The sequence below is a fragment of the Papio anubis genome, chromosome 15 (assembly GCF_008728515.1).
Source record: "Papio anubis isolate 15944 chromosome 15, Panubis1.0, whole genome shotgun sequence".
In the NCBI taxonomy this organism is placed as follows: domain Eukaryota; kingdom Metazoa; phylum Chordata; class Mammalia; order Primates; family Cercopithecidae; genus Papio; species Papio anubis.
This window is the reverse complement of record NC_044990.1, coordinates 82551990-82578184: the sequence shown is the minus strand read 5'-3', so window position 1 is coordinate 82578184 and position 26195 is coordinate 82551990. Positions and strand designations below refer to the sequence as shown.

The window sequence follows — 26195 nt, the reverse complement described above, 5'->3', positions numbered from 1 at the left end:
CACTGCACTCCAGCCTGGGCGACAGAGCGAGACTCCGTCTCAAAAAAAAAAAAAAAAAAAAAATATAAACATGTAAAAATATAACACCAAATGAAATGTTTGGCTTTCATAAATAGTAAAAGAGAAACAAAATTAATAGATTTGAAAACAAAATTTGGGTTTTAAATTTGAATTAGATGATTCCTAGTTGAACAAGCCATTTAATATCTATTGTAAATGGGGTTTGAATCCTTGCAGTATAATGATTAAATAAAATACTTTGGTGTGAAATCACTAGACTATACTATGGCTTACAATTGTAACAAATATATTCCTATCTACTGATTAAGATAAACTAAGACAGGAGCAGTATTATAAAATGAGAATTGATTTGTAAAGAATCTTTCAAAAAATTACAGACAGCAGAATACATATACTTTCAAAAATACTTCTTTGCCAAATAAAATCATTGTTGATGTTAAGATGGTCAAGATATCTTGCAAGAAAAATAATAGCAGAATCCAAAAGAATGAATTCTTAACCTGGCACAGTGATGTAGAGACTAAAGGGAGAGGCCTTAGTGCCAAGACTTTGTTACTGGGTCTGAAAAATAGGCCTTTATCTGTTATTGAGTGCTCAGTGTCGACACTTTTATGCTTAATTTCTCTAAGGTGTAACCCATCAGATTTAATCCTTTGCATCTGTAAGTTACAACTATTCACTATAAAATACATATCTAAAAAATGAAGCTCAGAAACATTTAATGAAGAGTGAATTTATAAGTTCTATGTAAGATTCTTTATTATTTATTTAAAAGCCAAAAGTGAATATTACTCAAAAGTGGGCATTCATACAATTGTAAATGTTCTTTTGTTTGTTGGTTGGTTTGTTTTATCTCATTCTGTTATTCAATACATAGTAGCTCAAAATAGAGAACAAAGCTGGGTGTGTGGCTCACAGCCATAATCTCAGCCCTTTGGGAGGGTTAGGCAACAGGACAGCTTGAGGTCAGAAGTTTGAGACCAGCCTGGGCAGCATAGCAAGACCCTTTCTGTACAAAAAAGAAAAGAAAAGAAAAGAAAATTATCTGTTCCAACCTAGTAGTAAAACCTATATAGGTCTATATGTATACATATAGAAAAGAAAAGAAAAGAAAAACAGTGAAAAAAGGACTGGAATGTATTTCTCTACTACTTTGGATAAAAAAGGAACAGGTTTTATTTAGTTTTTTAGAAACGTCTTTAAAAATCCAATTTTTTAAATGTAAACTTATATTTTGAAATAATTTTAGATACACAGAGAAATTGCAAAAATGGCACAGAGTTCTCAAACATCCTTCACCTAGTTCCTCTAAACTTAACATCTTAAATAATGATGGTGCATTTGGCAAAACTAAGAAATTAACATGGGTACAATACTGATATTCTAACTGATACAATATTATTAGAATAATATTAGTATAACATTATTAACTAACCTCCACACTATACTTAAATTCACCAGTTTTTCCACTCATGTTCTTTTTTGTTTGAAGGTCCAATCTACAATACCAAATTATATTTAGCACAATATTTCAAAACTCTAGAAAATCTTAAACTTCTGTCTCTGACAAATTTTCTAAACTCCATGTAACCAGGGACAGTTCTTACAGGTCCTTTATTCTTCCTCAAAAATGCAAGTGTTCCTGGTTCAAGTACCTATGTCAACCATGAGTCATTGTATTAAAGCTATTTGTAAACTTTAAACATAACAGATTTATTTTGTATCTCACGAACGGCCAGACTTTGAAAAATCATGAAGTGCACATTTTGTATGTTTAAGGCTATCTTCCTTCAAATATTTCTTCTATCCTACAAGTGCTTTGAAGTAAACACTGTTTCCTAACACCAGATGATACAATGCCTTTCCTTAGCTAGGAAGTTGGCCCCAAATTTGCCCTGGCATTCTCTGCCTGACTTCCTATTCCCACATTTTTTCTGTTCACTATACTAAATTTTACTTCAGATTTTTCCACTCTTTTATACCTCTTTCTCTCTGTTTATCAAATAAGCTAATATATAAAGTGATAACAAGGCAAGACATTAGGGTCCCCCTAAAGGAGAAGTTTTACTTCATCCTCCTTTGATCACATCTGTTGCCAACTCTCAAAGATACAAATGTTGCTTCTTGAAACCAAGATCCTGCTATAGTTCCCTATGATACTCCCCTTATGCAGCAAAACCAAAATAATAACTCCTACATACCCACACCTAGTGTGTGGGCACCTCTCACTGCGATAACAGCAGCAATAATAATATTAAAAATTGGTAGCACTTATATATTATTCTAAATAGTTCTATTACGCTGCAACACTTCATACCAAACTGTTAGTGTATCCATTGAACAAAGGAGAAAATGGAGGCTGACAGCAGTTAAGGTAGCGACCCAGTCTTCAAGCCCATTGAAACAACCTCTCATTGTGGGGTTACTTGTACTCTTATCACATAGAAGCCATCTTTGCTGAATTGTTTATCCCATATCCAGAATTTGGCATCACCTTTGTAGGTGACATACCCAGACTGGACCTGTCTCCCTGGTGGTGATCTCTTTCAGCTGGTGTTGTGTACTGTGATCTTTGTAAACGAAAACGACGGATTTCTGTCCTCACACTGGAGGCAGAATGTGCTTTCTCTAATGAGACTGATGAGGAAGATCACAGCCATCCCTAGAAACCTGAAGCCATCCTCCCTCATCCTAGATAGTCTAATATAAGCTCTTCTCTCCACCTCTTTATAATTTTGCATCCACTCAGTTTTCTTCTCAATGTACATGTTCTCCTCTCATCAGTTTTGGAAACTGATTCCACATCTGTTTCATTCTGGAGCTATCATCAGCCTGGCTCCAAATGACTCCACTCTGGCATCAGGCTAGCTGACTTCTGCCCTATCCTGCATCAGCACTACAAAGAATCAGATTTATAGCCAGCGCCCAGCATGTTTTATCCCTAAAACAAGAAACAAACACTTGTAAACTGGAACCATTACCCTAGATTGGGCTCATATGGTTATCTCAAGCAGAAGAAAAAATCTCTTAAAAACATTTTCTGATTTTTTTTTTTTTTTTTTTTTTTTTGACACAGGGACCCAGGCTGGCCTCAAACTCCTGGGATCAAAGGATCTTGCCACCACAGACTACCAAATAGCTGAAACTACAAGTGTGTGTCACTGCTCCTGAACAGAAAAAGAAGTATGTCTTTTAATAGAATCTCTTTGACTCTTTGAAAAGAATTTCTGAGCCCTGAGGAGTCCTTTGCAAGGTGGTGACATAGGTTTGGTAGCATACCTAGGGGAACAGCACAAGGATTCACCTAAAGGCGGGATTTCCACTGCAGCACAACGCCAAAATATCAACAAATCATACTCTCCACTACTGTCCAAGTGTGCTGTTTAATATAGCACACTGAACAGAAATACTGCAAGTTTTTCTCATTAAACACTCTTTTGTAAACTATTATATTCTAAAAATAGTCGAAATAATTTTAAAAAGAACAGTTCATATTTCACTTAATGTAATTTTATAAACAAATTTAACACAAAATGGAATGTGAATGAGCATCTGAAGATTAAATGTGTGCCTCTGCATACACGATGGATCATATGCATGCATCATACATACGGGAATATATTAATATAGATATTTAAATTATTTCTATATACACAACATGTGTACTTGTTTTACATGCACGCACAGTAAGGCCATTCATATATCCTGTATTATTTACCAGAACTTTGCAAAAGTAGAGGTAATAAAAATTTCCTAGTGCCTATCTGAAAAATTATTTAGCCTGGGAGTCTCTTTCATTTTGAGAAACGGATAAAAAGAGATTTTCAATCCCCTTACCAATCTCCTGCTTTCTCTCAGGTGGATCGCGAACACTTTACTTAAAATAATTCTCTTAAATCAACATGACAGAGTTCTTTCCATTGCTCCCAAAAGCTTGAGTTCCTCTTTTTATTTATTTCTACTTATTTATTTTTGGTTTATTTTGTGTTTTTGGTTTGGGAAGGGTTCTTTGTTTTCTGTGGGGGGTTTTTTGCCCACTAAGCCTGCCTTGCTAACTTTCCCTCAGGTGGCCCTTCAAGAACCTTTGCTAAATGCTCAAATAAACAAGAGGAAAAATGTCAGCTTCCACGGTTGGCAAGACAACCAGGCCCGAAGGGTAGGAAACAGCTTCACAGCAGGCAGCAGAGATGAACAAGCAGGAGCTGTTTCATTTTCAACAGGTGCAAAAGAGTTCTGAAGGAACCCAACTTCCCCAGCACTTTCTATTCATCAAACGCTGCTCTCTGTTGGCTGTCACTGTGGAATATTTCTCTAAGGTCAGAGTCAAACTGATTGGAGAAATCGATAGAGCAAAGAGATAGAAAAGCTCACTCATAAATATAGTACTTTGAACAACCAAATTATTTACAGAATCCTGTCTTAGCCAGTGCTCGTGATGATTTTTTCTTTCTTAAACGCAGGAAATTTGCCTCAAAAAATATCAAAACAGGTTTAGTTAGGTTGGTAATGTGATACTACCTGGCTAGGATATTGATGACACAACTTTGCAGTTATTGAGAGCATTGCCATAAAAAAAAGAAAAAAAAAGGAAAAAAAATAGTGAAACAGTCAATTGGTCCATTGTAAATGAAGAAGAAATTCTAGGATTTCTTCTACACTTACCTTTTCTTTAAACTTTCAAGATTAATAGTTATTTAAAGTAGCATTTGGGAATTTAGAGAATTAATGTTACTCTTTACACAAAAAGGAGAGTGTGGAGGGTGTCTTGATTTTCTAGAATTCTTCATGGAATTTTTAAAAACCCTAAACAATAAATGCAACTAGCTTATTGGTTGGAGTAAACTCATTAGAATATAAACAGCTTTTTTTTTTTTTTTCTACCATCATTGTTCTGAAATGTATTTTGATAAATTTCCCTTTCCTGACCCTTAGGAACATCCTAGAAAAATCCCATAGCTTTCCAGTTATGTAAATTCCAGTCCTCTCTTTTTTTTTTTTTTTTTTTTTTTTACGGAGGCGCCCTCTGTCGCCCGGGCTGGAGTGCAGTGGCCGGATCTCAGCTGACTGCAAGCTCCGTCTCCCGGGTTCCCGCCATTCTCCTGCCTCAGCCTCCCGAGTAGCTGGGACTACAGGCGCCGCCACCTCACCCGGCTAGTTTTTTGTATTTTTTAGTAGAGACGGGGTTTCACTGTGTTAGCCAGGATGGTCTCGATCTCCTGACCTCGTGATCCGCCCGTCTCGGCCTCCCAAAGTGCTGGGATTACAGGCTTGAGCCACCGCGCCCGGCCTTTCCAGTCCTCTCTTAATCAAACTGTGAATCTGGTTTTCAGCTAACACCTTTTCCTAGCCCTGTCTAAGACCACTCCAGAGCTGGACCAGGGAGCAAAAGGAGAGTGGCCTTTCTTCCTGCTTTTTTTTTCCCCTTCCTCTATTCCACTTTGCTTCTCCTTCAAGGTTGGAGCCGTAGAAAAGGGGGTTAGAAGGAATACAGCAATACCTATTTCCGTGTCTTAGGGGGAATCCCTCGTGTCCGCTGACTCTTTGCAGATGACTGTGAGCCTTCCTGGGGCCCGTTCTTTGAGGAGATCACATACTTGCCAGGCTCCCTTTTCTTTCCAACTTCTCTCACCTCCTGCTTGGGGCTATACTCTTGCGGTCACCTTGCCCTGGGAGGTAGCTCCTCTAGATCAGAATTTTGTGAAGATAATTAGAGCAAAGCTACCTTCTGCTTGGCCATTTGTCCCAAAGAAAAATCCAAAATTTCTTATCCCAGGAAACAGTACGGGCCCAGGTTGCTCCCACTTCTACCTTGCTGCTTGACCTGACGTTGCGGCTTATCCAGCCGGCTTTCTGTTGTTGGCTTCTCCAGGCTTGGGACAGACACCTGCCTCCATCAGCATGTACACCAAGCTTCTGGGGCATATTCCAACATTTCCAAGAACTTTCTGATGCTTAACTGCTTCTGCTGGGCTGATTATTTCTGAAACTCAACAAGTAGTCAATAAGGGAATGAAGTATCAATCTTTTCTAATTCAAAAGACTCCAAACTTTTTGTGTATTCAGAGGCTGCCTAACCTGGTCAAGGGTGGGAAGAATTATTCACCATTTCTCCCCCAGGAAGATGGGCTAACATAGCATTTTCATTTTTTGCTAAAGTTTTTGCTACTCATTTAGAAAAAAAAAAAAACTAAAACTGTTTACTGCATATATCTTCACTGAGGCTATCTTTCTATGTACTTTTGGATTTGATGATCACTTAACCAGGTTAGTCCCTTCTTAAAATCTTAACTGTCTTTAAAATGTACAGATAATTAACATGCACTTTTCTCAACTTTCAGCCTTTAGCTGACCAGCTGACTTAGAGACAACAGAAAAAAATCCAATGATATTATTTCTCTAATGATTTATTTTCTCTGTCTCTCTCACACACACACACACACACACACACACACACACACACTCACACTCAAATTTGAGTTGGTTAACCTGGCAAATGAGGCTTGCTTCATACCTCAGTAGATAAAAATACATAAATTTTCAGTAACTTCTAAAAAAAAATACCTGATTATTTCTTACATGTTGACTCAGTAATGCTCATCAGGTGGACTCTGAGGCCATGTTTTCCATGACTCCACCATTTTCCATTCACCACCTACCCAGCCTGTACTGCTGAGCTTTTCTGTGCTCTATTCTTGAATAAGTCTAGAGTTCCTCATTGTTGTACATCTTTGATGAAACCTGAGGGCTCAGACCTATTGCACAGATTCCAACTCCAAAGCTAAACCTTGGCACAGGAAACCCACAAGATAAAACAACCCAGACCTTCACCTGGGAATCCAAACAATCCCCTAACTCATTGAGCAGAAGGGTTTTAAATATGGTAATTTGGGACATCCATATCATTATTAGGGGTGGTAGTGATCTTTACACTAAACTAATCGACTATATGATAGTTAATAACTGAAGTGGTAATATACTGTAGTCATGAAGAGATAAACTCCTGGGTCAGAAAACATCTGACATGGTATCTTGGCTCCCACTTCACGAACTGGGCCACCTTGAGTGTGTTACTCAACTTCTTAATGCCTTAATTTCCTCAGCTGAAAAAAAGGTATATTAATTTCTACATTATAATTTTATAGTAAAGATAAATATTCTGATGTATTGTCTTAGTCTATGTTGCTATAGCCAACCACCACAGACTAACCCTAGGCTTAAACAACAAATATTTATTTCTCACAGTACTGGAGGTGGGAAGTTCCTGATCGGGACACCAGTTTGGAATTCTGAGATCAGGGCCAGCATGGTTGGGTTCTGGTGAGCACCCTTTACTGCGTTGCAGACTTCTCCCTGTATCTGCACAGAGGGGAGAGAGAGGGATAGCTCTCTTCCTCTTCTTATAAAGACTCTAGAGCCATTATGGGGGCACAACTGTGACGACCTATTTACTTCTCCTCATAATACTACCCTGTTGGGATTTGGAATTTCAACCTATGAATTTGAGGGGATATAAATATGCAGTCCTTAATAATATGAATTACTATTAGTGTATACCAATGTTTGGACCCTATAATTTTCCTAATGCCCAACTCACCTGTCACCCAACAGCTTGGAATTGTTATTAGACAGTTTGATACTCTGTGTGATGCTTAATTTAAAACGGGGCACATGCATTAACAGATACCTCTGTCAGTCACTCAAAGTTTAGATGAAACTATAGCTGAAGTGCTAGCTACTATCACCTTGCATGAGGGCAAAGTGACAAAACATAGATTTAACATAATTGGGGCTTTTACATTAATTAGTAGATAATGGGCCTTGACAAATAAGTGAAATAAACTCTTCAAAGAAATAAGCTCATTGAAGAAAATATAAATATAACCAATTATGAAAATATTAATATTGAATAAGAAAAAGGTGTTGCTGAAATAAAGAGTTAATTAGGAATATTTGAAAATAATATTTGATATATAATTTTGTACATACTCCATACAAGAGTTCGAGAAAGGTAATTCATATTTACCAAAAAATGCTGTGAACTGCTTGAAAAGTAGAATATCCAACTAGAGAAGAATGAATTCTGAGAGTCCTGTAGTTTGGTGTAGGTATTCTAAACTGATAAACTAGTATTGATTTTGTCAAAACATTCTTCATTTCTTAAGTTTCTCAAATTAGTTTTTCATCTACTCAGGTAAAGCTTTAGGACGCTACAGATATCTGGTACTAAACACAGCTACAGTCACACCACAAGATGATAAATTGACTTACAGAAACAGCTCAAATTGGTGTGAATTTTGGTCACATACTTACAAGGTTCAGAGATGAATTGATTCCAGTTGGGTCCAAATATACATTTTCAATAGACTGATTTTTTTTTTTTTTTAAACAGAGTCTCGCTCTGTCACTCAGCCTGGAGAGCAGTGGTGGGATCTTGTCTTACTGCAACCTCAGCCTCCTGGGTTCAAGCGATTCTCTTGCCTCAGCCTCCCCAGTAGCTGGAATTATAGACCTGAGCCACTGTGCCTGGCTAATTTTTGTATTTTTAGTAGAGATGGAGTTTCACCACGTTAGCTAGGCTGAACTCCCAACCTCAAGTGGTCTGCCTGCCTTGGCTTCCCAAAGTGTTGGGATTATAGGTGTGAGCCACCGTGCCAGGCTGATAGACTGAATGTTGACCCTGATGACTGCAAGACCTATCTGTGCGTGAGGTTTCGAATCGCAGGAGCTCAGTCAGCTTCACTACATTGAACATGAGGGCTATTTTCACATCATAAAAGGTGACAGACTCTTTGACGGCTACCATAAGCACGTCTTAGGTCAATGAGCTGTCTCCAGATTTGTTTATTTGGTATTATGGGTTTTAACCAGGACCATCCCCGTCAATTTTCATTCTTTTTTGCCATAATTTGTTTAGATATTTCCATGGTGATAAAGATTATTGATTTTCTGAAATCAAAGAACGGGACTTCATTATTCAAACTGCTTGTTTAATTTTCTGTAAAAAGTGTTATATAGACTATATAGCGTTTTTGATATTTTAAAAATAATAGAATAAATGCTAGGTATTTAACATGAGTTTTACAAATACATTATCAATAACTTTAAAGTCCTCTGTGTTATCCTTCCAGATTTCATTAACCAAACTTAATTATTAACCAAAGTTAATTAACTAAATTTCATTAACTTGCCATATAGGCAAGCATGAGTCTCAGTTTTGTTCAAATCATATTTTTCTCTTCATTACAGATTTCAACATGAAGAGTTGGTTTTGGTTTTTGTCAATGTTCTCCAGAGAGACAAAATAATGAGGATACGTGTATGTGTGTGTTTGTCTCCCTTTCTCTCTCTCTTTCTCTCTCTCTCTCTCTTTGTATATATACATATGAAGAGAAGGGATTTATTAGGGAAATTGGCTTACTCAATTATGGAGGCTGAGAAGTCCCGAGATAGGGGCTCTGTAAGCTGGAGAGCCAGGGCAGACTGAGAGCCAAGGAAGATGATGTAACTCTCAGTCCAAGGTCAAAGGCCTGAGAGCCCGGGAGGCTGCTATTGTGAGTTTTTGAGTCCAAAGACTGGGCAATCTGGAGTTCTGACATCCAAATGCAAGAGAAGGGCATTCCAGTTCTGGAGGAACAAACAAGAATTCCCCCTTCCTCTGCTTTTCTTCCATCTGGGCCCCCAGCTGACTGGATGCTGCCCACTCACATTGAGGGTGGATCTTCCCATTCTGTCCACCCACTCATGCACCAATCTCCTCTGGAAACGCCCTCACAGACACACGTGGGGGAGCCCAACCATTCTGATCAGATGCCAAACCACCTGAGTTTCCCTTTCAGCAAAAGGGGCATGGGCTCAGTGCCTTCTGAAAAGTTGAGAATAATTAATTCAAGGATTGAAAATGAATAATACTTTACCAACTATCTGGGTATTCCTTAGTCTAGACAAATTGACAACCAAAATCAATCATCGCAGGGGTATTACTAAATAATGTATTCATTCAATCGTACAATTCATTACGCTTTATATGAATAGAATCCTGCTATACACCCTTTCATGACTTTTCTTACAGTGTTGTTCACGAAAGCCATTCATTGTGATGTGTAAAGCTGCAATTCATATTTTTTACCTGCTGTATCATATTCTAACACACAAATATGTTACAATATATTTGTCTATCCTTTTGTCAATAGATACTGGGGTGGTTTGCATTTTTTCTTCCGCTATACATGCATACATGTAGACAAACATGAACATGTACATGTTCATACACATCCACAGTAGCTTATGTCCTTTGATGCATATATGAAAGAGTCCCCCAGTGATCGTTGCTCATATTATCCATGGATGAGCAGAATTTGTGTTGTACAGACATCATCTTGTACAAGTACTTCTTACTTAAATGGAGAATGCCATGGTGTTTTATAAAGCAGTTTTTCTGAAATGCCTTCTTACCAGCTATCTAGAATGTTTCCTGTGACAGAGATTGCTAGATACCTATGCAATATCCAAGTTATTTTGAAATATACATATATATATATATATCCCTCTCGTATACAATACACAGTAAAAACCCCCAAATGAAAAACCAATTTTTTTCAAGTCCCTTTTTCTTATAAGCTTTGTCAGTGAGAATTATTTGGTAGTACTACCCAGAATACAAAAATATTTTATCAATTGAATTTTCCAAATGCCACTGCTTGAAATGCAGAAGTGATCTTTGGAGTTCCAGGAGTCCACTTTGTATGGTGAGGAAAAGATGATGGGAATCACCAAGAACTCAGACCTGATATCCTTGAGCCACTAACTCATGCCAACGGCCAAATTCTCACTGCAGTGAAAAAAAATAAACTCATGCACTTAAATAAAATATGCCCTTTAGCAGTAAGCCAAACCAAATCCTGATATATTTTAATTGAGAATTTCAATCGCATTTCTCTAATTACTAATAAAGTTAATTGAATATGTTAAATACAAAACCTAATAGAACTCATATTTAAAAAACCTGTAAAAATGTTGAAACCATTGCCTTTAAAATCAGTAAGAAGTCTCACAATCTCTTCTATTCAACATTGTACTGGAAGTCCAAAACAGTGCAATTAGACAAGAGAAAGATAAACAATTTATGCATACTGAAAAGAAAGAAAAAAATTAATTAAATTAGATGTGATAATTCATAAAGGAATTTTCCAAAATATACAGTTATTTGGAAAATTGATAAGAAATTTTATCATGTTTCATCATGTCAGAAATAAGATCAAGATACAGGAGTAATTGCATTTCTAAATGCAGGAAGCATTATAAAATAAAATGAAGTGTTTTTAATAGCAGACATATGAAATATTTTAAAACAATAAATGCACAATGATATCAATAAATATTTAAAAAATAAATATATTTATCAAACCACACTTTAAAAGACATAAATATTTATAGACAGAAAGATTCTCTATAGAGAAGATAGCAATTCTGCCATATTAATCTCTAGATTTAATGGAACTTCAGTTAAAGCACATGTAAGTGCATTTGTGGATATTGAAAAAAACATAACCTTATATAAATTTGGTAAAATGATATACTTTGAAACAAAAACATTTGGAAGATAATGCTGAGTCAGATTTCAGGGTGTATCAGAAAGTTCCAATAATTTAAAAGTATAGCATTGATGACAGAAAAATATTGAGAACTCTGCAACGGATACATGCATATTTAAAAATGATATACGACAAGGAATGGCATTGCAAACCGTAAGAGGAGATCGTTTAATAAAAGGATTATAAATAAGAGTTATCTCTACAAAATACAGGAGTCTAAATTATTACATCCTCATGTTCATAACATTATTTTCAAGTGGATCAAGAATAATACAATATTTTTAGACTTCTAAAAAGATAGCGGGTATTAGCTAAAAGTAAAGGTGAATTTTTTAAATACAGGAAATGTGAGTCATTAGGGAAAAGATTAGCAATGTTGCCTTTATGCAAATCAAGAAGTCATTCATCAAAAACACCATTAATTAGTCCATACCTATTTCTACCTGGTGGTGTTAGCCTCCAATTATCCATCTACTCACAAATGCAAACTCTGGGAAAAACAACAACAAAATAAAACGAAACAACTACCAGAGGAGAGAAGTCAAAACCTGGAGAAGAACTCCACAGAGGATGGCTTCCAATTTTTTAGAAACATCAAAAATTGAGGCAAGAAGCTGTATAAATGGCTATAACTCAGAGGAACCACTGCAGGTTAAGGAATGAGGAGCAAATCTTGGAATGATAACTAGAGAAGGGGATCTCTTGTTTTTATGCATAAATTCACAGAAGTCACAGCGTAACTTGAGAGATATACATGCGTAGGACTGATACAAGCCATGTAGTAAAAATACAGAAAAAGAAACTAAGATTTGGATCACCGTACAAAGAAGGTAAGATATAATTTACAGTCTGAACCTTATTGATATGATCGAATGCTAAAACACTTTGCCTGGAGGATTAAAACAGCACCCAGAGTCTGGACAACCAGCATTAAAAAGTTTAGGACACAACCCATACTTACTCAAAGAGCAAGGAAAATGTGAACAACCTATGTTAAAGTTTATCTCCTGAAGTGAGGCAAAATAATAAAAGAAGAAACATTGCATAAGATGTTGCTCATGACTTCCTACCAAATGATAAAAAATATGCAAAGTTGCATTAATTATCCTGTATATCTGATTTTTGTGTTGGAGAACATTATTTTATTGTCAGTGCAAATATAGATGTGACATCAATAATCTTTCCACAGTTTTGCCTTTTATAGAACATCATATAATTAGAATTATATAGTGTGTAGCCTTCCAGACTGATTTCTTTCACTCTAAGATGCATTTAAGATTTCTTCATGTCTTTTCATGGTTTGATAGTTCATGTCTTTTTATTGCTAAATATTCTTGCATGGTATACATGAATCACAGTTATTCTATTCACATACTGAAGGACATCATGTTGGTTGCATCCAATTTTTTTCAATTATGAATAAAGAAGGTTGCTGTAAATATTAGTGTGCAGTTTTGTGGGGGGGGGGGGCATAAGTTTTCATCTTATTTGGGTGATAAGGTTAGGATTTGTGTCCCTACCCGAATCTCCTCTTGAATTGTAATCGCCAGGGTTTGAGGGAGGAACTAGGTGGGAGGTGATTGGATCATGGAGGCAGTTTCCCCCATGCTTTTCTCATGATAGAGAGTGAATACTTAAGATAGCTGATGGTTTCATAAGTGTTTCACAAGCTCCCCTTTTGCTTACTCATCTCTCTCCTGCTGCCTTATGAGGAAGGTGTTGCTTCCCCTTAGCCTTCCACCATGATTGTAAGTTTCCTGAGGCCTCTCCAGCCATGCAGAACCGTGAGTCATTAAATCTGTTTTCCTTTATAAATCACCCAGTCTTGGGTATTTCTTTATAGCAGTGTGAAAACACTAATAAATTTGGTTAATAGCTGGAAGCACGATTGTTGAATCTTCTGGTAACACTGTGTTGGGCTTTGTAAGGAACTGACAATCTTTCAGAGTGGCTGTATGTTTTGCATTCTCACTAGCAATGAATGAATGAATCCTCGACAGGACTTGGTGTTATCAGTGTTTTGAATTTTAGCTAATCTCATAGGTATATTATTGCTGTTTTAATTCACAATTCTCATATAACATATGATGTCAAACATATTTTATATGATTATTTACCATTATCATAGTTTATATGATAATGATTTTAAATGATTGTCTTCTTTGATGAGCTATTTGTTCAGATTTTAACCCAGTTTTTAATTGATTCTTATTTTTCTTATTTTTAACTATTTTTGTGTATTTTGGATACAAGTTTTTTAACAGATATGTTGTTTGCAAACATTTTCTCCAAGTTTGTGTCTTGTTTTTTCGTTTCCTTAATGCTATATTCATACAGTTATTGAAATTTAAAGAACTCAAAATATTTGTATAACCTTATTTTAAGTTTGTGTCATTATGCTTATATGCTTCTATGAATTATACATACAAATGTATTGATATAACCTGTCTTACTATGAGCTACCTATTTCCTGAAGAGTCATGTCATCTATGTTGTAGTTCCCCTTCCTGAACTATTGAACATACTTTCCAAACAGAAAATATTATATATAGAAAAAATGTATTTAAATAAAACTAATTAAGATTGATTATATGCCCCCAAAATGTATAAAGATTTGCTTTTACATCTATTAAAATATTTTTCTGCTGAGTATTTCTGACAGTCTAATAACAATAACATACAAATAATATATAAATACATATAACTATATAACTTATATGACAATACTAAAAATACTGAACCTGAGAGTTTCAATTTTACTTTTGTTTGGTGGTCTATATTTTACAATTATTTCTAGTTTAGTAAAAAATGTTTTGCCACAACAACTGCACCTCTTTAGAGAAGTCTTCTATGGGGAAAGAAGCAGCCTTGGATGGCATGAAGGAATTATATCAGGATAGATTCTCCTACCTTGTATACTTAATTATCTGTGTTCATCTTAAATATTAGAAATCATTTTCCAGGGCATTGTTATTATCCATGTTGTTTCCCTCGTGTCCTAAACAAAATGGTACTCTTCTAAATGAACCCTCCTCCCTATACTTATAAAGTAGAAGACATAAATGAGAAAATAATTGAAATAAATAATGTGGTAAACGCTTTGGCATAAATTTTCAGGCTACTGAAGCTGAACACCTGGTGGATGGTCAGTTACAATAAATTATTTGTAACAATGTATTTTTATTTATTAATTTTTATATGTCAGGCATGAAATTGAGTATGAAACAATTATAAGGCTACACTTATTAAGTCAGCAAATGTGATCTGAACTCCAGCAATTGCAATACAGCAGGCATTTTATAAAATGAGGCCTTAGAGAATGCTTGCATGCAATTAACAGTTAAGGACACCAGCTTTATACAAATTTAAAGAAGTATGGTCAGTACACCCTTACCTTGCTACTACAGAGGGTATTTTTAGAAACTCTTAATAGGACAATTAGTATTGGAGAACTATTGCCCTATATTAGTTGCCAACTACAACAAAAAATAAAGACAAAAATATAGAATGATTGGTTCCCAAGAGAAATTTCCTGATTACATAGACTAAAGAGGTGAACAGATCAGCAGAGTGGCTCCTAGCCATGCAGTCATTCAGACACTTGCTAATGAAGGCTTCATCATTTTCAACATGTGCCTTATATTAGTATCCAAATAGTCAATTTTATCAATCTTGTATTTGTGTATTCCGGATTTTACTAACACATTCAACAAGTCTCTACAAGTTCTCATGGAGATAAATACTAACACATTCACTTGTGATACAAACTGAAGTCAGAACATTTAGACATAAAGTAAGTTTGATTTGAAATGTGAGTCTAAAATGACACTTGGTGTTGCCAATTAGGTTAAAGGAAAACATTTTCCAAAATTTCAGAAATCTAAATCTGAAACTCCAATTTTTGATGACAATGTATTTAAAATATGCTTACCATATGCATTATGTCAAAATTATATATGTAGCATATATATTTAAGTTATGATATGAAAACTAATATCCATTTTAAAATGCTCAAGAAGCTGCATACTATTTGCTATAATCTTAGAGAGTATTTGAGCAAAATGGTAGAAAGCCGCTAATTTAACAATATGGGGATAAAGAGCCCTAAAGGTGGACAAACAGTAATTCATCTAAGACATTGCAGGATGCAATTACAAACCATTTTTAATTCTGATTTTCAACCCACAACATTGACCAGATTAATGAATTTTTAAAAATAAATATGCCACAGAAATGATTTTTTTATTGTAAGAATTGTAAGAATAAAATAAAATATGTCCATAATAAAAGTTGTCTTAAAACGTTTTTAAAGAGTCATTAATGATAATGACTTTCAAAAATGGGGAGGAATTTGTTGTGATCCTTTAATTTCTAAATTAGACAAAGCGTTGAGGAATATGGAGCCCTTTCCCTTAGAGTTAAACTTCCTGAATGTCTCCAATGGTGACTCATTGCAGACTCTTAATGTTTTACTTTCTCAATAGTTTTCCAATTAACTATAATTTAATATGTTCAGGCAGTCATATATTCACTTATGTGCTATTTGCTCTAAATTTTTCTGTCTTCCTCAAATTATTCTGCAATGTATTAAGCAAAGGTTGTAAAACCTCACTTTCATAAAATTATGTTGTTTATGTGGTCTGAATATATAAAGTACACTGGAAAACATGATAAGGTAAAAAATAAAGCTAAAATGAACTATTTGGTATTCTGGTCCCAATTTTACTAAATGTACTAAAATTTGACAAGAAATACAAAAATCTCAGAAAGAAAGATCATCCTTCACATTAATATGGTAGATACATATGGCTTGAAATGAGAAACTGCCAAAATTAAAATTAAAGAAACCCTGAAACCTAAATTTAAGATATAGTAGGCAGGGCACGGTGGCTCATGACTATAATCCCAACACTTTGGGAGACTGAGGAGGGCAGATCACCTGAGGTAAGGAGTTCGAGATTAGCCTGGTTAGCACGGCGAAACCCCGTCTCTACTAAAAGTACAACAATTAGTCGGGTATGGTGACAGGTGCCTGTGATCTCAGCAGCTCAGGAGGCTGAGGCAGGAGAATCATTTGAACCCAGGAGGCGGAGGTTGCAGCGAGCAGAGATCGCACCACTGCACTCCAGTCTGGATGACAAGAGCAACACTCCATCTCCAAAAAAAAAAAAAAAAAAAAAAAAAAAAAGGAAAGAAACAGTAAAGGGGTGAGGTATGATGTTCTTATTCTGTATGATATGGAAAAAAATGATCATGAGGGAAATATAAGAATGCACAGTTCAACATTTGCCATGGCTTAAATAATGACATAAAAATGAACTTCCTATTTATTACGGATGTGTTTGATTTATTCTTGCTTTTATATTTATTTATGTATTTATGTATGTATGTATGTATGTATTTATTTTTGAGACCAAGTTTTGCTCTTGTGGTCCAGGCTGGAGTGCAATGACACGATCTTGGCTCACTGCAACGTCTGCCTCCCGGGCTCAAGCGATTCTCCTGCCTCAGCCTCCCGAGTAGCTGGGATTACAGGTGCAAACCACCAGACCCAGATATTTTTTGTATTTTTAGTAGAGATGGGGTTTTACCATGTTGACCAGGCTGGTCTCAAACTCTTGACCTCAGGTGATCCGCCCGCCTCAGCCTCCCAAAGTGTTGGGATTACAGGCGTGAGCCATTGCACCCAGTCTATTTTTTGCTTTTATTATTAGCTTATTGAACTTTATATGGCTTAATTCTTAGAACTGGCCGGGCGCGGTGGCTCAAGCCTGTAATCCCAGCACTTTGGGAGGCCGAGACGGGCGGATCACGAGGTCAGGAGATCGAGACCATCCTGGCTAACACAGTGAAACCCCGTCTCTACTAAAAAATACGAAAACTTAGCCGGGCGAGGTGGCGGGCGCCTGTAGTCCCAGCTACTCGGGAGGCTGAGGCAGGAGAATGGCGTAAACCCGGGAGGCGGAGCTTGCAGTGAGCTGAGATCCGGCCACTGCACTCCAGCCTGGGTGACAGAGCGAGACTCCGTCTCAAAAAAAAAAAAAAAAAAAAATTCTTAGAACTTAGATTTCATGTCTTAGTTTGTTAGGTATACTATAAGAGAATATAATAGGCTTGGTGGATTACGAACAACAAATGTATTTCTGCAGATTTGGTGTCTGATGAGGGACTGCTTCCTGGTCCATAGAGGCCATCCTCTCAATCCTTTTATGGCAGAAAGGATGAAGGCTCCCTGTGGTCTCTCACGTTAAAAAGTGGGAAATTAGATTATAAAGTACCTACCAAAGGCCTCACTTTTTAATCAGGAAATTAGGTTATAGGAGGAATTTATGTTATAGGGTTCTACCAAACATCCCACTTTTTAGTGCAATCACATTGGGGGTTAGGATTTCAATATATGAATTTGGGTTGAACACAAGTGTTAGTCTACAGCACTTCAGTTATTTAGCTGATAATGCTCTTTTGATTTCTGATATAGGGGAAAATCACACTGAATGAGTAACTCAATATTATAAAGACACTTAGTGGAAGTCATAGTCTTTGTAATGTTGGGATTGTTATTTAGCACATGAATAATAAAAGATATCCTCAGATAAAGCTGTAGAAAAATGTGAATGTGATCAGTGCTATAATTTTAAAAAGGAGGGAGAAATGTGTCCAATATAAATGGGAAAACATGGTGACTATAACTTATCTTGGACACTTTCAGAATCAGACCACAAGAGATAAAAAGGGAGGAGAATCATGATAGAAAAACCACAGTAGAACAGGAACTTATTTAAGCGAGAATCATCTATCCCAGTAAGATGTGATTCTCCAGAAGATGGTTTCCTAAATGTTGAACAGAGCGATTTTAATTTATGTATTTTCTACTTAGCTTGTTTACACTCTTTAAAGCAGTTTAGCCTGCCCAGGGAAAACCTTATTTATCCTCAAATACAAATAAGAAAAGAATAATAAATTTGACTCCATAAATAGTGACTTTTAGAAATTCAAAAGACAAGTAGTAAAAGGAAAAACCTATTTCTGTCTCATATTGTAGTCCAATAGACATGATCTATAAAATATAAAGCCCTTCTAAAAATTAAAAAAGTGATTGCTAAAAAATTGCTAAGGAGAAAATTGGACAAAGGGGACAAATAAATAACTCAAAGGAAATTAAATAATTATGTTTCTACATGTATATTTAAAAAATCTCTATTTTCCTCAAAGTAACAGGAATACAGTATAATTTTTCTAGATACCATTTTTTTTTCACTTAGTTTCACAAAAATCAAAATGTTTGCTAACCTTGTGTTAGTGTAGGGTTCATATATTGTTGGTGGATTTGTAAATTGTTACATTCTCTATTCAAGACAATGTGACCTTAATCATGAAAACAAGTGAAAACACTCTTTGATTCAACAATTTCTCTTCCTGGAGTTTATTCAACAAATGTTGTTTTGTTTAGAATGACATCTGTGCAGGTGTTCTGTGCATTCTTGTGATATCAAAAGTAGCAAAAGCTATTGTTCTTGTGATAGAAGAAGTATCTCTTTTCTTGTGATAAAAATGTAAGAATTACAATTAAATGTCTGTTTGTAAAGACACAGTTAAAACACTGGTAGTTTATGACACCATAAAATGAAATGAAGGAGCTCTTCATACATTCAGAGGCAATAATTTCAAACATAGAATTTTAACAACATATGAGAACATATTATCCACATTGTTACAACATATGTTCTTATAAGTATGAAAATGGGTTAAAGAATACACACATGTGAATTTGTGTATGTATGGATGAATATGTGTGTGTTGTTTGTGCATAAAATCTATGGAAAGGCTACACCAGAAACTACAAACTTTGGTTTGTCCCAAGAGTAATTAGAGGTTTAAGAGACTGATGCAGCAGGAAAACTTTGTAATACATATACACTTACACCTTTTAAATAGAACATCATGTGAATATGCATTATTATATGCTGTTTTTTAAAAATGAGTAACAATGCCCAAACCCCAGAGCTGTTGGTATTAAATTTTGTTAACATATTGCCAGTAGTATTGTGCATTAACATGAACTAAGATTTTTCCAAATTGTTCATATTCAGTAATCTCGCTTTAACTTTATCTATTTTTAAATTTTGAATAATGAAAGTTTTACAAAATGAGAATTGGTAAATTCTCATTTACCAATTTGAATAATACATTGAGCACAATTTTATTGGTAGAGATTTTATGATTCTTATAAAGATGAACTTGCCACACTTAATTAGCAATGAACGACAATTAGCAAAACTTTTTTCTAAAAAGATTTGATATCTGAGTGAAATGCAAGACAATATTTACAAAAATATAGAAATCAGACCAACTGTTCTAAGGTGATACAGTAATAATTTTTTTAGCAAAACTTTTTGCTAAAAAGATTTGATGTCTAAGTAAAATGCAAGATGATATTTACAATAATATAGAAATCAAACACTTTTCTAAGGGGATACAATAATAATTTTTTTTCAGGGTCATCAGATTACATCTTGCATTATTCTCTGCCCTTCAAACTCTCTGAATTTCAAACAAAGCTTGAAGTTACAATGATAGCTGGATAAATGTTTTACTGATTAACAATTACAAAGGGCTGTATATCAACATCATATCAAAATTAAGGACTTATTTTAAACTCTGGAATATGTCATCCTGTAAACTTTTATTAACTAGTCTCAACTGGCAGAGGTAGAAATCAGAGTGGAGATTTTGGGGAACTACAAAAAATCTGGAGAATGAACGAGGACTACAAAGCTGAACAAATATCTAGAGGAAGAAATCCTGGTTTGAGGGACCCCAAGAATATACAGTAAGAAATCAGGTGACGTCACTGATATGCAATGACTCCTCCTTCATATTTTTACAAAATAAAGAAGCTCTTTGTACGTTCAGAGGCAATATTGCAAGGATAGAATTTTAACAACACATGAGGACATATTATACAACAATGTGTACAACATGAATGTGTATTATTTTACCCATTGCATATATATTATATGAAATATATATTATGCTCTCATTTGTATGAAATGGGTAAAAGAATACACACACACGACTTTGTGTGTGTGTGTGTATATGTGTGTGTCGTTGAAATACAAATATCATATTTGGTTGTCATCTCAGACTAACATTTAGCTTTGCGTAGCTGCCTCTGTGTTCAAAGAGAGGTTGCTGGTGATCTATACAAATACCCTGTTGATGCCCTCTTAAGAAACTACCAAAGCCTTAATTAGGATATTAAATTTCACATTTTTTTTTAAATTTTTCCCTCAGAAAAAAATTCTTAATAATCAGGATTCTAAAACCATAGCTACAGTTGTTACATGAGATAGTTTTTCTCCCTCACTGAGGGGTAATGTGTCTGCAGCGAGACTTGGCTTTGAGCCATGGTCACACCGGGAGTGAGCAGAGAGCTCTTTCTGGGAAATAATGTGTCACATTTGGTGTGTTCAAACAGAAGGTCTGGCTTAAGTTTTCTGCTCAACTAACTTTCCAGACACTCTCAGGGGTACATTGTTGGAAAGGCCATGGGCTGAGGCTGCAACTTGTAAAAACTCTCAGGCTAAATTAATTAAATTTCTGGAAATGATGGGAGAAAAGAAGAAAAAAATCAAGCAACTGTGGGATCTGGGGAAGTAATTTACTCTTGAATTATTGCTTGGGAATTTTTAGGTGATACTGGAGGCCAAAGGAGGAAATATTATCACTGATAACTAAGTCTTAATGAGGGTCTACTGAAGTGTAGCTATGATCTAATACCGATTTCAGGGCAACAAAAGAATACAGAAGATCTATATGCCATGACCCCCATTAGTTCAAGGAAGTTACAGTCATTGAGGAAACTAATTACATGACATAATTAAACTGGACAAATAGGGCATGAACTGTATCTTTGTCCTATTGTTTTAGTAAGCAATCCAGTTGAAAATCATAAATTTTGGAGTCATTTGACTTTCAGATTTTTAGGGGAAAACCATAGGAGAGGAAGAGATCACTGTCAAGAGATGTTAAAGATTACTCAGGAGGCTGAGGCAGGAGGATCTCTTGAGGCCAGAAGTTGGAGACCACCCTGAGCAACATAGCAGTGCCCCATCTTTAACAACAACGACAACAACAAATTAGCTGGGTGTGGGGGCATGCACCTGTAGTCCCAGCTACTGTGACTGAGGTGGGATGATCCTTTGACTCCAGAAGTTCAAGGCTACAGTGAGCTATGATCATGCCACTGCACTCCAGCTTGGGAGACAGAGCAAGACCCTGTCTCAAAAAAATAATAATAATAAAATAAAATAAGTACAAGGTCTATGGTTGCATCCTGCTTGCAAGTTCATCAGTTTACCAGCCAGAGTTTCATAGATGCTGGCAGAAGACACAAGAAGACATAGGCACCTGGGTAAGAGAAACGGCAGCAGCCGGAGCTTCACGTCTGTTTCCCTCACTTCCCCATGCTGCTGTCTTAAGTCCCATGGGGGTGGAGCAAATGGGCCCATGATGGACGCTTGCCCATAGCAGGTTGCATTGCAGGAGAAAAGCATTGAGGCTGAAGAATCTAGTGCTTTTGTAGAAAGCATAAGGCAGTTTGTCCTTACCGTGGGAGGAAATTTTCATTACATTTTTCAGAGTAACTCACTGAAAGCACAACCCAAATAAATTCCTGGGATAAAAGTATTTATAGCTCTGTGTTCTTAACTTACTCAGTAAGAACGCACAGCGACAATCCAAGGCAGACAGAGAATCTCTCCCAACCATCACTAGGGAGAATAGGAGAAACAGTAGAATGCTAATAGTGAACTTTAGGAAACACCAACATTAGAACGATGCAGAGGGGACTAAAGAAGAATAGTGAAAAAAATCAAACAACTAAAACAAAATAGTCTATAGATGTAACAAGACCATATGATTCAGATGTATCAACAATGTATTAGTCTCTTTTACATTGCTATAAAAGAATACCTGAGGCTGGGTAATTTACAAAGAAAATTTGCTCACGGTTATGCAGACTCTACAGGAAGTACGACTTCTGGTGAGGCCTCAGGAAGTTTTACTCATGGAAGAAGGCAAAGGGGGAGCAGGCATGTGGCACTGCAAGAGAGGGAGCAAGAGAGATGCCAGGCGCTTTGAAACAAGCAGCTCATGCATGATCTAACAGAGTGAGAACTCACTCATTACTACAGAGAAGACACCAAGACAATAAAGACAGATCCACACACCGAGAATCCAAAGCCTCCCACTAGGCCAGACCTACAACATTGGAGATCACATTTCAACATAAGTTTTGGAGGGCATGAACATCCCAACTACATCAAACAATCTTCCCTATAAATAAATGATATGAAATTGTTTAAAACAGTAGCTTACAATATTTTTTTTGTCTCAGTATACATTTACCCTCTTAAGCACTGAGAATCCCAAGAGCTTTTGTTGTGGGTTGTATCTATTAATACTTACTAGATTAAAAATTAAATCTGAGAAAAATTAACATAACAATTACATGTTTTAGGAAAACATGCTATATTTTCTAAGACTAAAAACTTACTGAGAAGCATTGTTTTACATTTTTTTTTTTTTTTTTTTTTTTTTTTTTTTTTTTTTGAGGCAGAGTCTCGCTCTGTCGCCCAGGCTGGAGTGCAATGGCGCCATCTCGGCTCACTGCAAGCTCCGCCTCCCGGGTTCCCGCCATTCTCCTGCCTCAGCCTCCCGAGTAGCTGGGACTACAGGCGGCCGCCACCGCGCCCGGCTATTTTTTTCTATTTTTAGTAGAGACGGGTTTCACCGTGGTCTCGATCTCCTGACCTTGTGATCCGCCCGCCTCGGCCTCCCAAAGTGCTGGGATTACAGGCGTGAGCCACCGCGCCCGGCCTGTTTTACATTTTTGTAAATCTCTTTAATGTCTGTCTTAAAACAAATACTTTGATTCTTACATCTGCTTCTGTATTCATTATATTGCCATAAGTTGTTTAGATTGAAGTATATGAAGAAAATCCAATCTCACACAGATGCAGTTGATAAAGGGAGGAGGGTATTTTAATAGATTTTTTCAAATAACTGGGGACATTCTTCTTTAATACTATACCAAAACTTGACAAGTAGTAATTTTTAAATAGCAATTGAAATGTGGAATCAGAAAACATTATCACTATTTTTTGTACTGTTACATTCGAATTCATTGGTCTATCTTGCATTTCTTTGGTTGCTTTTTGAGGCAAGGTCTTGCTCTGTTGTCAAGGTTGAAGTGGAGCGGAGCAATCATGGCTCACTGCAGCCTCATCTTCCTGGGCTCAAAAAATATTCCTGCCTCAGCCTCCCATGTAGTTAGGACTACAGGAGTGCCACCACACCAGGCTGATTTTTTTTTTTTTTTTAATGTTTGTAGAGACAGAGTCTCATTCTGTTTCCCAAGCTGGTCTCAAACTCCTGGGCTCAAGCAATCTTCCCACCTAGGCCTCCCAAAGAATTGGGATTACAGGCGTAAGCCACCTCACCCACCTTATCTTGCACTTGGGATCATTTACCTATGCATGATTTGTTATGTAATGCATAGATTATTCAGAAAGTACTGGTTTACTGAGTTATACTGACCCTTCAAATACTGACACACTTCACCATATCAGAAAGTACGGTTTACTAAGTTACGCTGATCTTTCAAACGTTGACACATTTCACTATATAATATCTAGTATCACATTAATTAATTTTATCATCTATATAACCATAAAAATATTTAGGAGTTAGGTATTGTCAATCTCACAGTAGTGAATACAAGTTTTCCACATTTCTTTTTTTTTTTTTTTTTTTGAGACTGAGTCTGGCTCTGTCGCCCAGGCTGGTGTGCAGTGGCCGGATCTCAGCTCACTGCAAGCTCCGTCTCCCGGGTTTACGCCATTCTCCTGCCTCAGCCTCCGGAGTAGCTGGGACCACAGGCGCACGCCACCTCGCCCGGCTAGTTTTTTGTATTTTTTAGTAGAGACGGGGTTTCACCGTGTTAGCCAGGATGGTCTCGATCTCCTGGCCTTGTGATCCGCCCGTCTCAGCCTCCCAAAGTGCTGGGATTACAGGCTTGAGCCACCGCGCCCGGCTAAGTTTTCCACATTTCTAATTTCCATGTGAAAGCTTGAATTTTATCATTGACAACAAATGCCATCAGTTGCTTTTCTTAAAGTGGCAGGTTCATTTTCTTGGTTCACTATCAAGAAAATGTCTGCAAAATACCCACCTCTGAATAACCATAGGTTTTCTGTCAATTTTTCCTTCAAGGAAAAATGGTGCTTCATGCAAAAGACGCAGCTAGTCTAGCTTGCAACTTAGACAATTACACGCGCCAGAGAGCAATCATCATACTTCATTATGCTGTGGGGCGGCCTCGAGAGCTCTTCCCATTTCATCACACAGAACATTAAAACACTGTGACTGGAGAGCTGAGCCTGAATAAACTAATGATTTTTATGTTTCATCCAGGGCATTCTTAATTTTTGTGTTTGTTTTTCCCGCTGGTTCCTGGCTGTCAAGAATACAATGGCTACCAGCGGCTGGGTGCCCCTCCCTCGATTCATGCAAAGCTCCAGCATTTTCCCCACATTGCTTCTGCACCATCCATGCGTATGTCAGCACCATAAAACAGGCACGTAAGATCTCCCATCCTTATGAAAACAGATGGGCCATCACAATGGATGTAGCTAAGGGACCCGGGAGTCTGTAAACAATGTTTTGAGAAGTATTATTTCGGAAACAGAAGTGAGGATTGGGGCCTTTTTCTTCCTTAAATTGCTCATCTAGTATTTTTTTTAAAACATTTATTTTAGCTGTTTTTATCCTTTCTCTCCCCATCCACATTTTTTTCTCTCTCTCTTTCTCTTTCTGCGTATGTCTACATGTGTGCAAGCCCTGTCAGTAAATATTCAGTCCAATTAAAACTTTAAGAAATACCTTCTTATTGCAGATCATTTTCAGAAATTCCTTCTGACTTCAATGGTTACTTCAATGTGACTTCTTCAATAGTTGCTTTTATTTTTTATTTTTTTATTTTTTTTTTTGAGACAGAGTCTCGCTCTGTCGCCCAGGCTGGAGCGCAGAGGCCGGATCTCAGCTCACTGCAAGCTCCGCCTCCCGGGTTTACGTCATTTTCCTGCGTCAGCCTCCCGAGTAGCTGGGACTACAGGCGCCCACCTCTGCGCCCAGCTGATTTTTTGTATTTTTTAGTATAGACGGGGTTTCGCCGTGTTAGCCAGGATGGTCTCATCTCCTGACCTCGTGATCCGCCCGTCTCGGCCTCCCAAAGTGCTGGAATTACAGGCTTGAGCCACCGCGCCCGGCCAGTTGCTTTTATTTTTTATCAATAGAATTTTTAGTGTATAATTCCTCTGCTGTAGACAAACATTTCGTAGGAACCTCTCAGTCAGTGTCTAGCTACGTTAAAATCACAATCTCTAAATCCACTGTTATACCTAATTTCTACGTGTTTAATAATCCGTGTAAATAACATCATCACAGAAAATTCACCCAGATATATCATTTCAACTTACATATGCCAGAATTTTAGAAAGGTGCAAAAAGATCAATCAGCAA

The 26195-nt window shown here is 36.6% G+C and overlaps 1 long non-coding RNA gene across 3 annotated transcripts; it reads right to left on the bottom strand.

Annotated features, from left to right (window-relative positions):
• Positions 1-745: 745 nt before the first annotated feature.
• On the bottom strand, positions 746-25696 carry LOC103879451. 3 transcript variants are annotated; one of them, XR_001897091.3, is made up of 5 exons: positions 25557-25696; positions 5830-6001; positions 5519-5703; positions 1457-1520; positions 746-1030 (listed from the first exon to the last, which is right to left on the bottom strand). It is a non-coding gene; the product is annotated as an uncharacterized LOC103879451 (long non-coding RNA). The 3 variants fall into 3 exon arrangements; XR_002518505.2 differs by lacking the exon at positions 25557-25696 and having other exon boundaries at positions 5830-8449; XR_002518506.2 differs by lacking the exons at positions 1457-1520; positions 25557-25696 and having other exon boundaries at positions 5830-8449.
• Between the last annotated feature and the right edge of the window lie 499 nt (positions 25697-26195).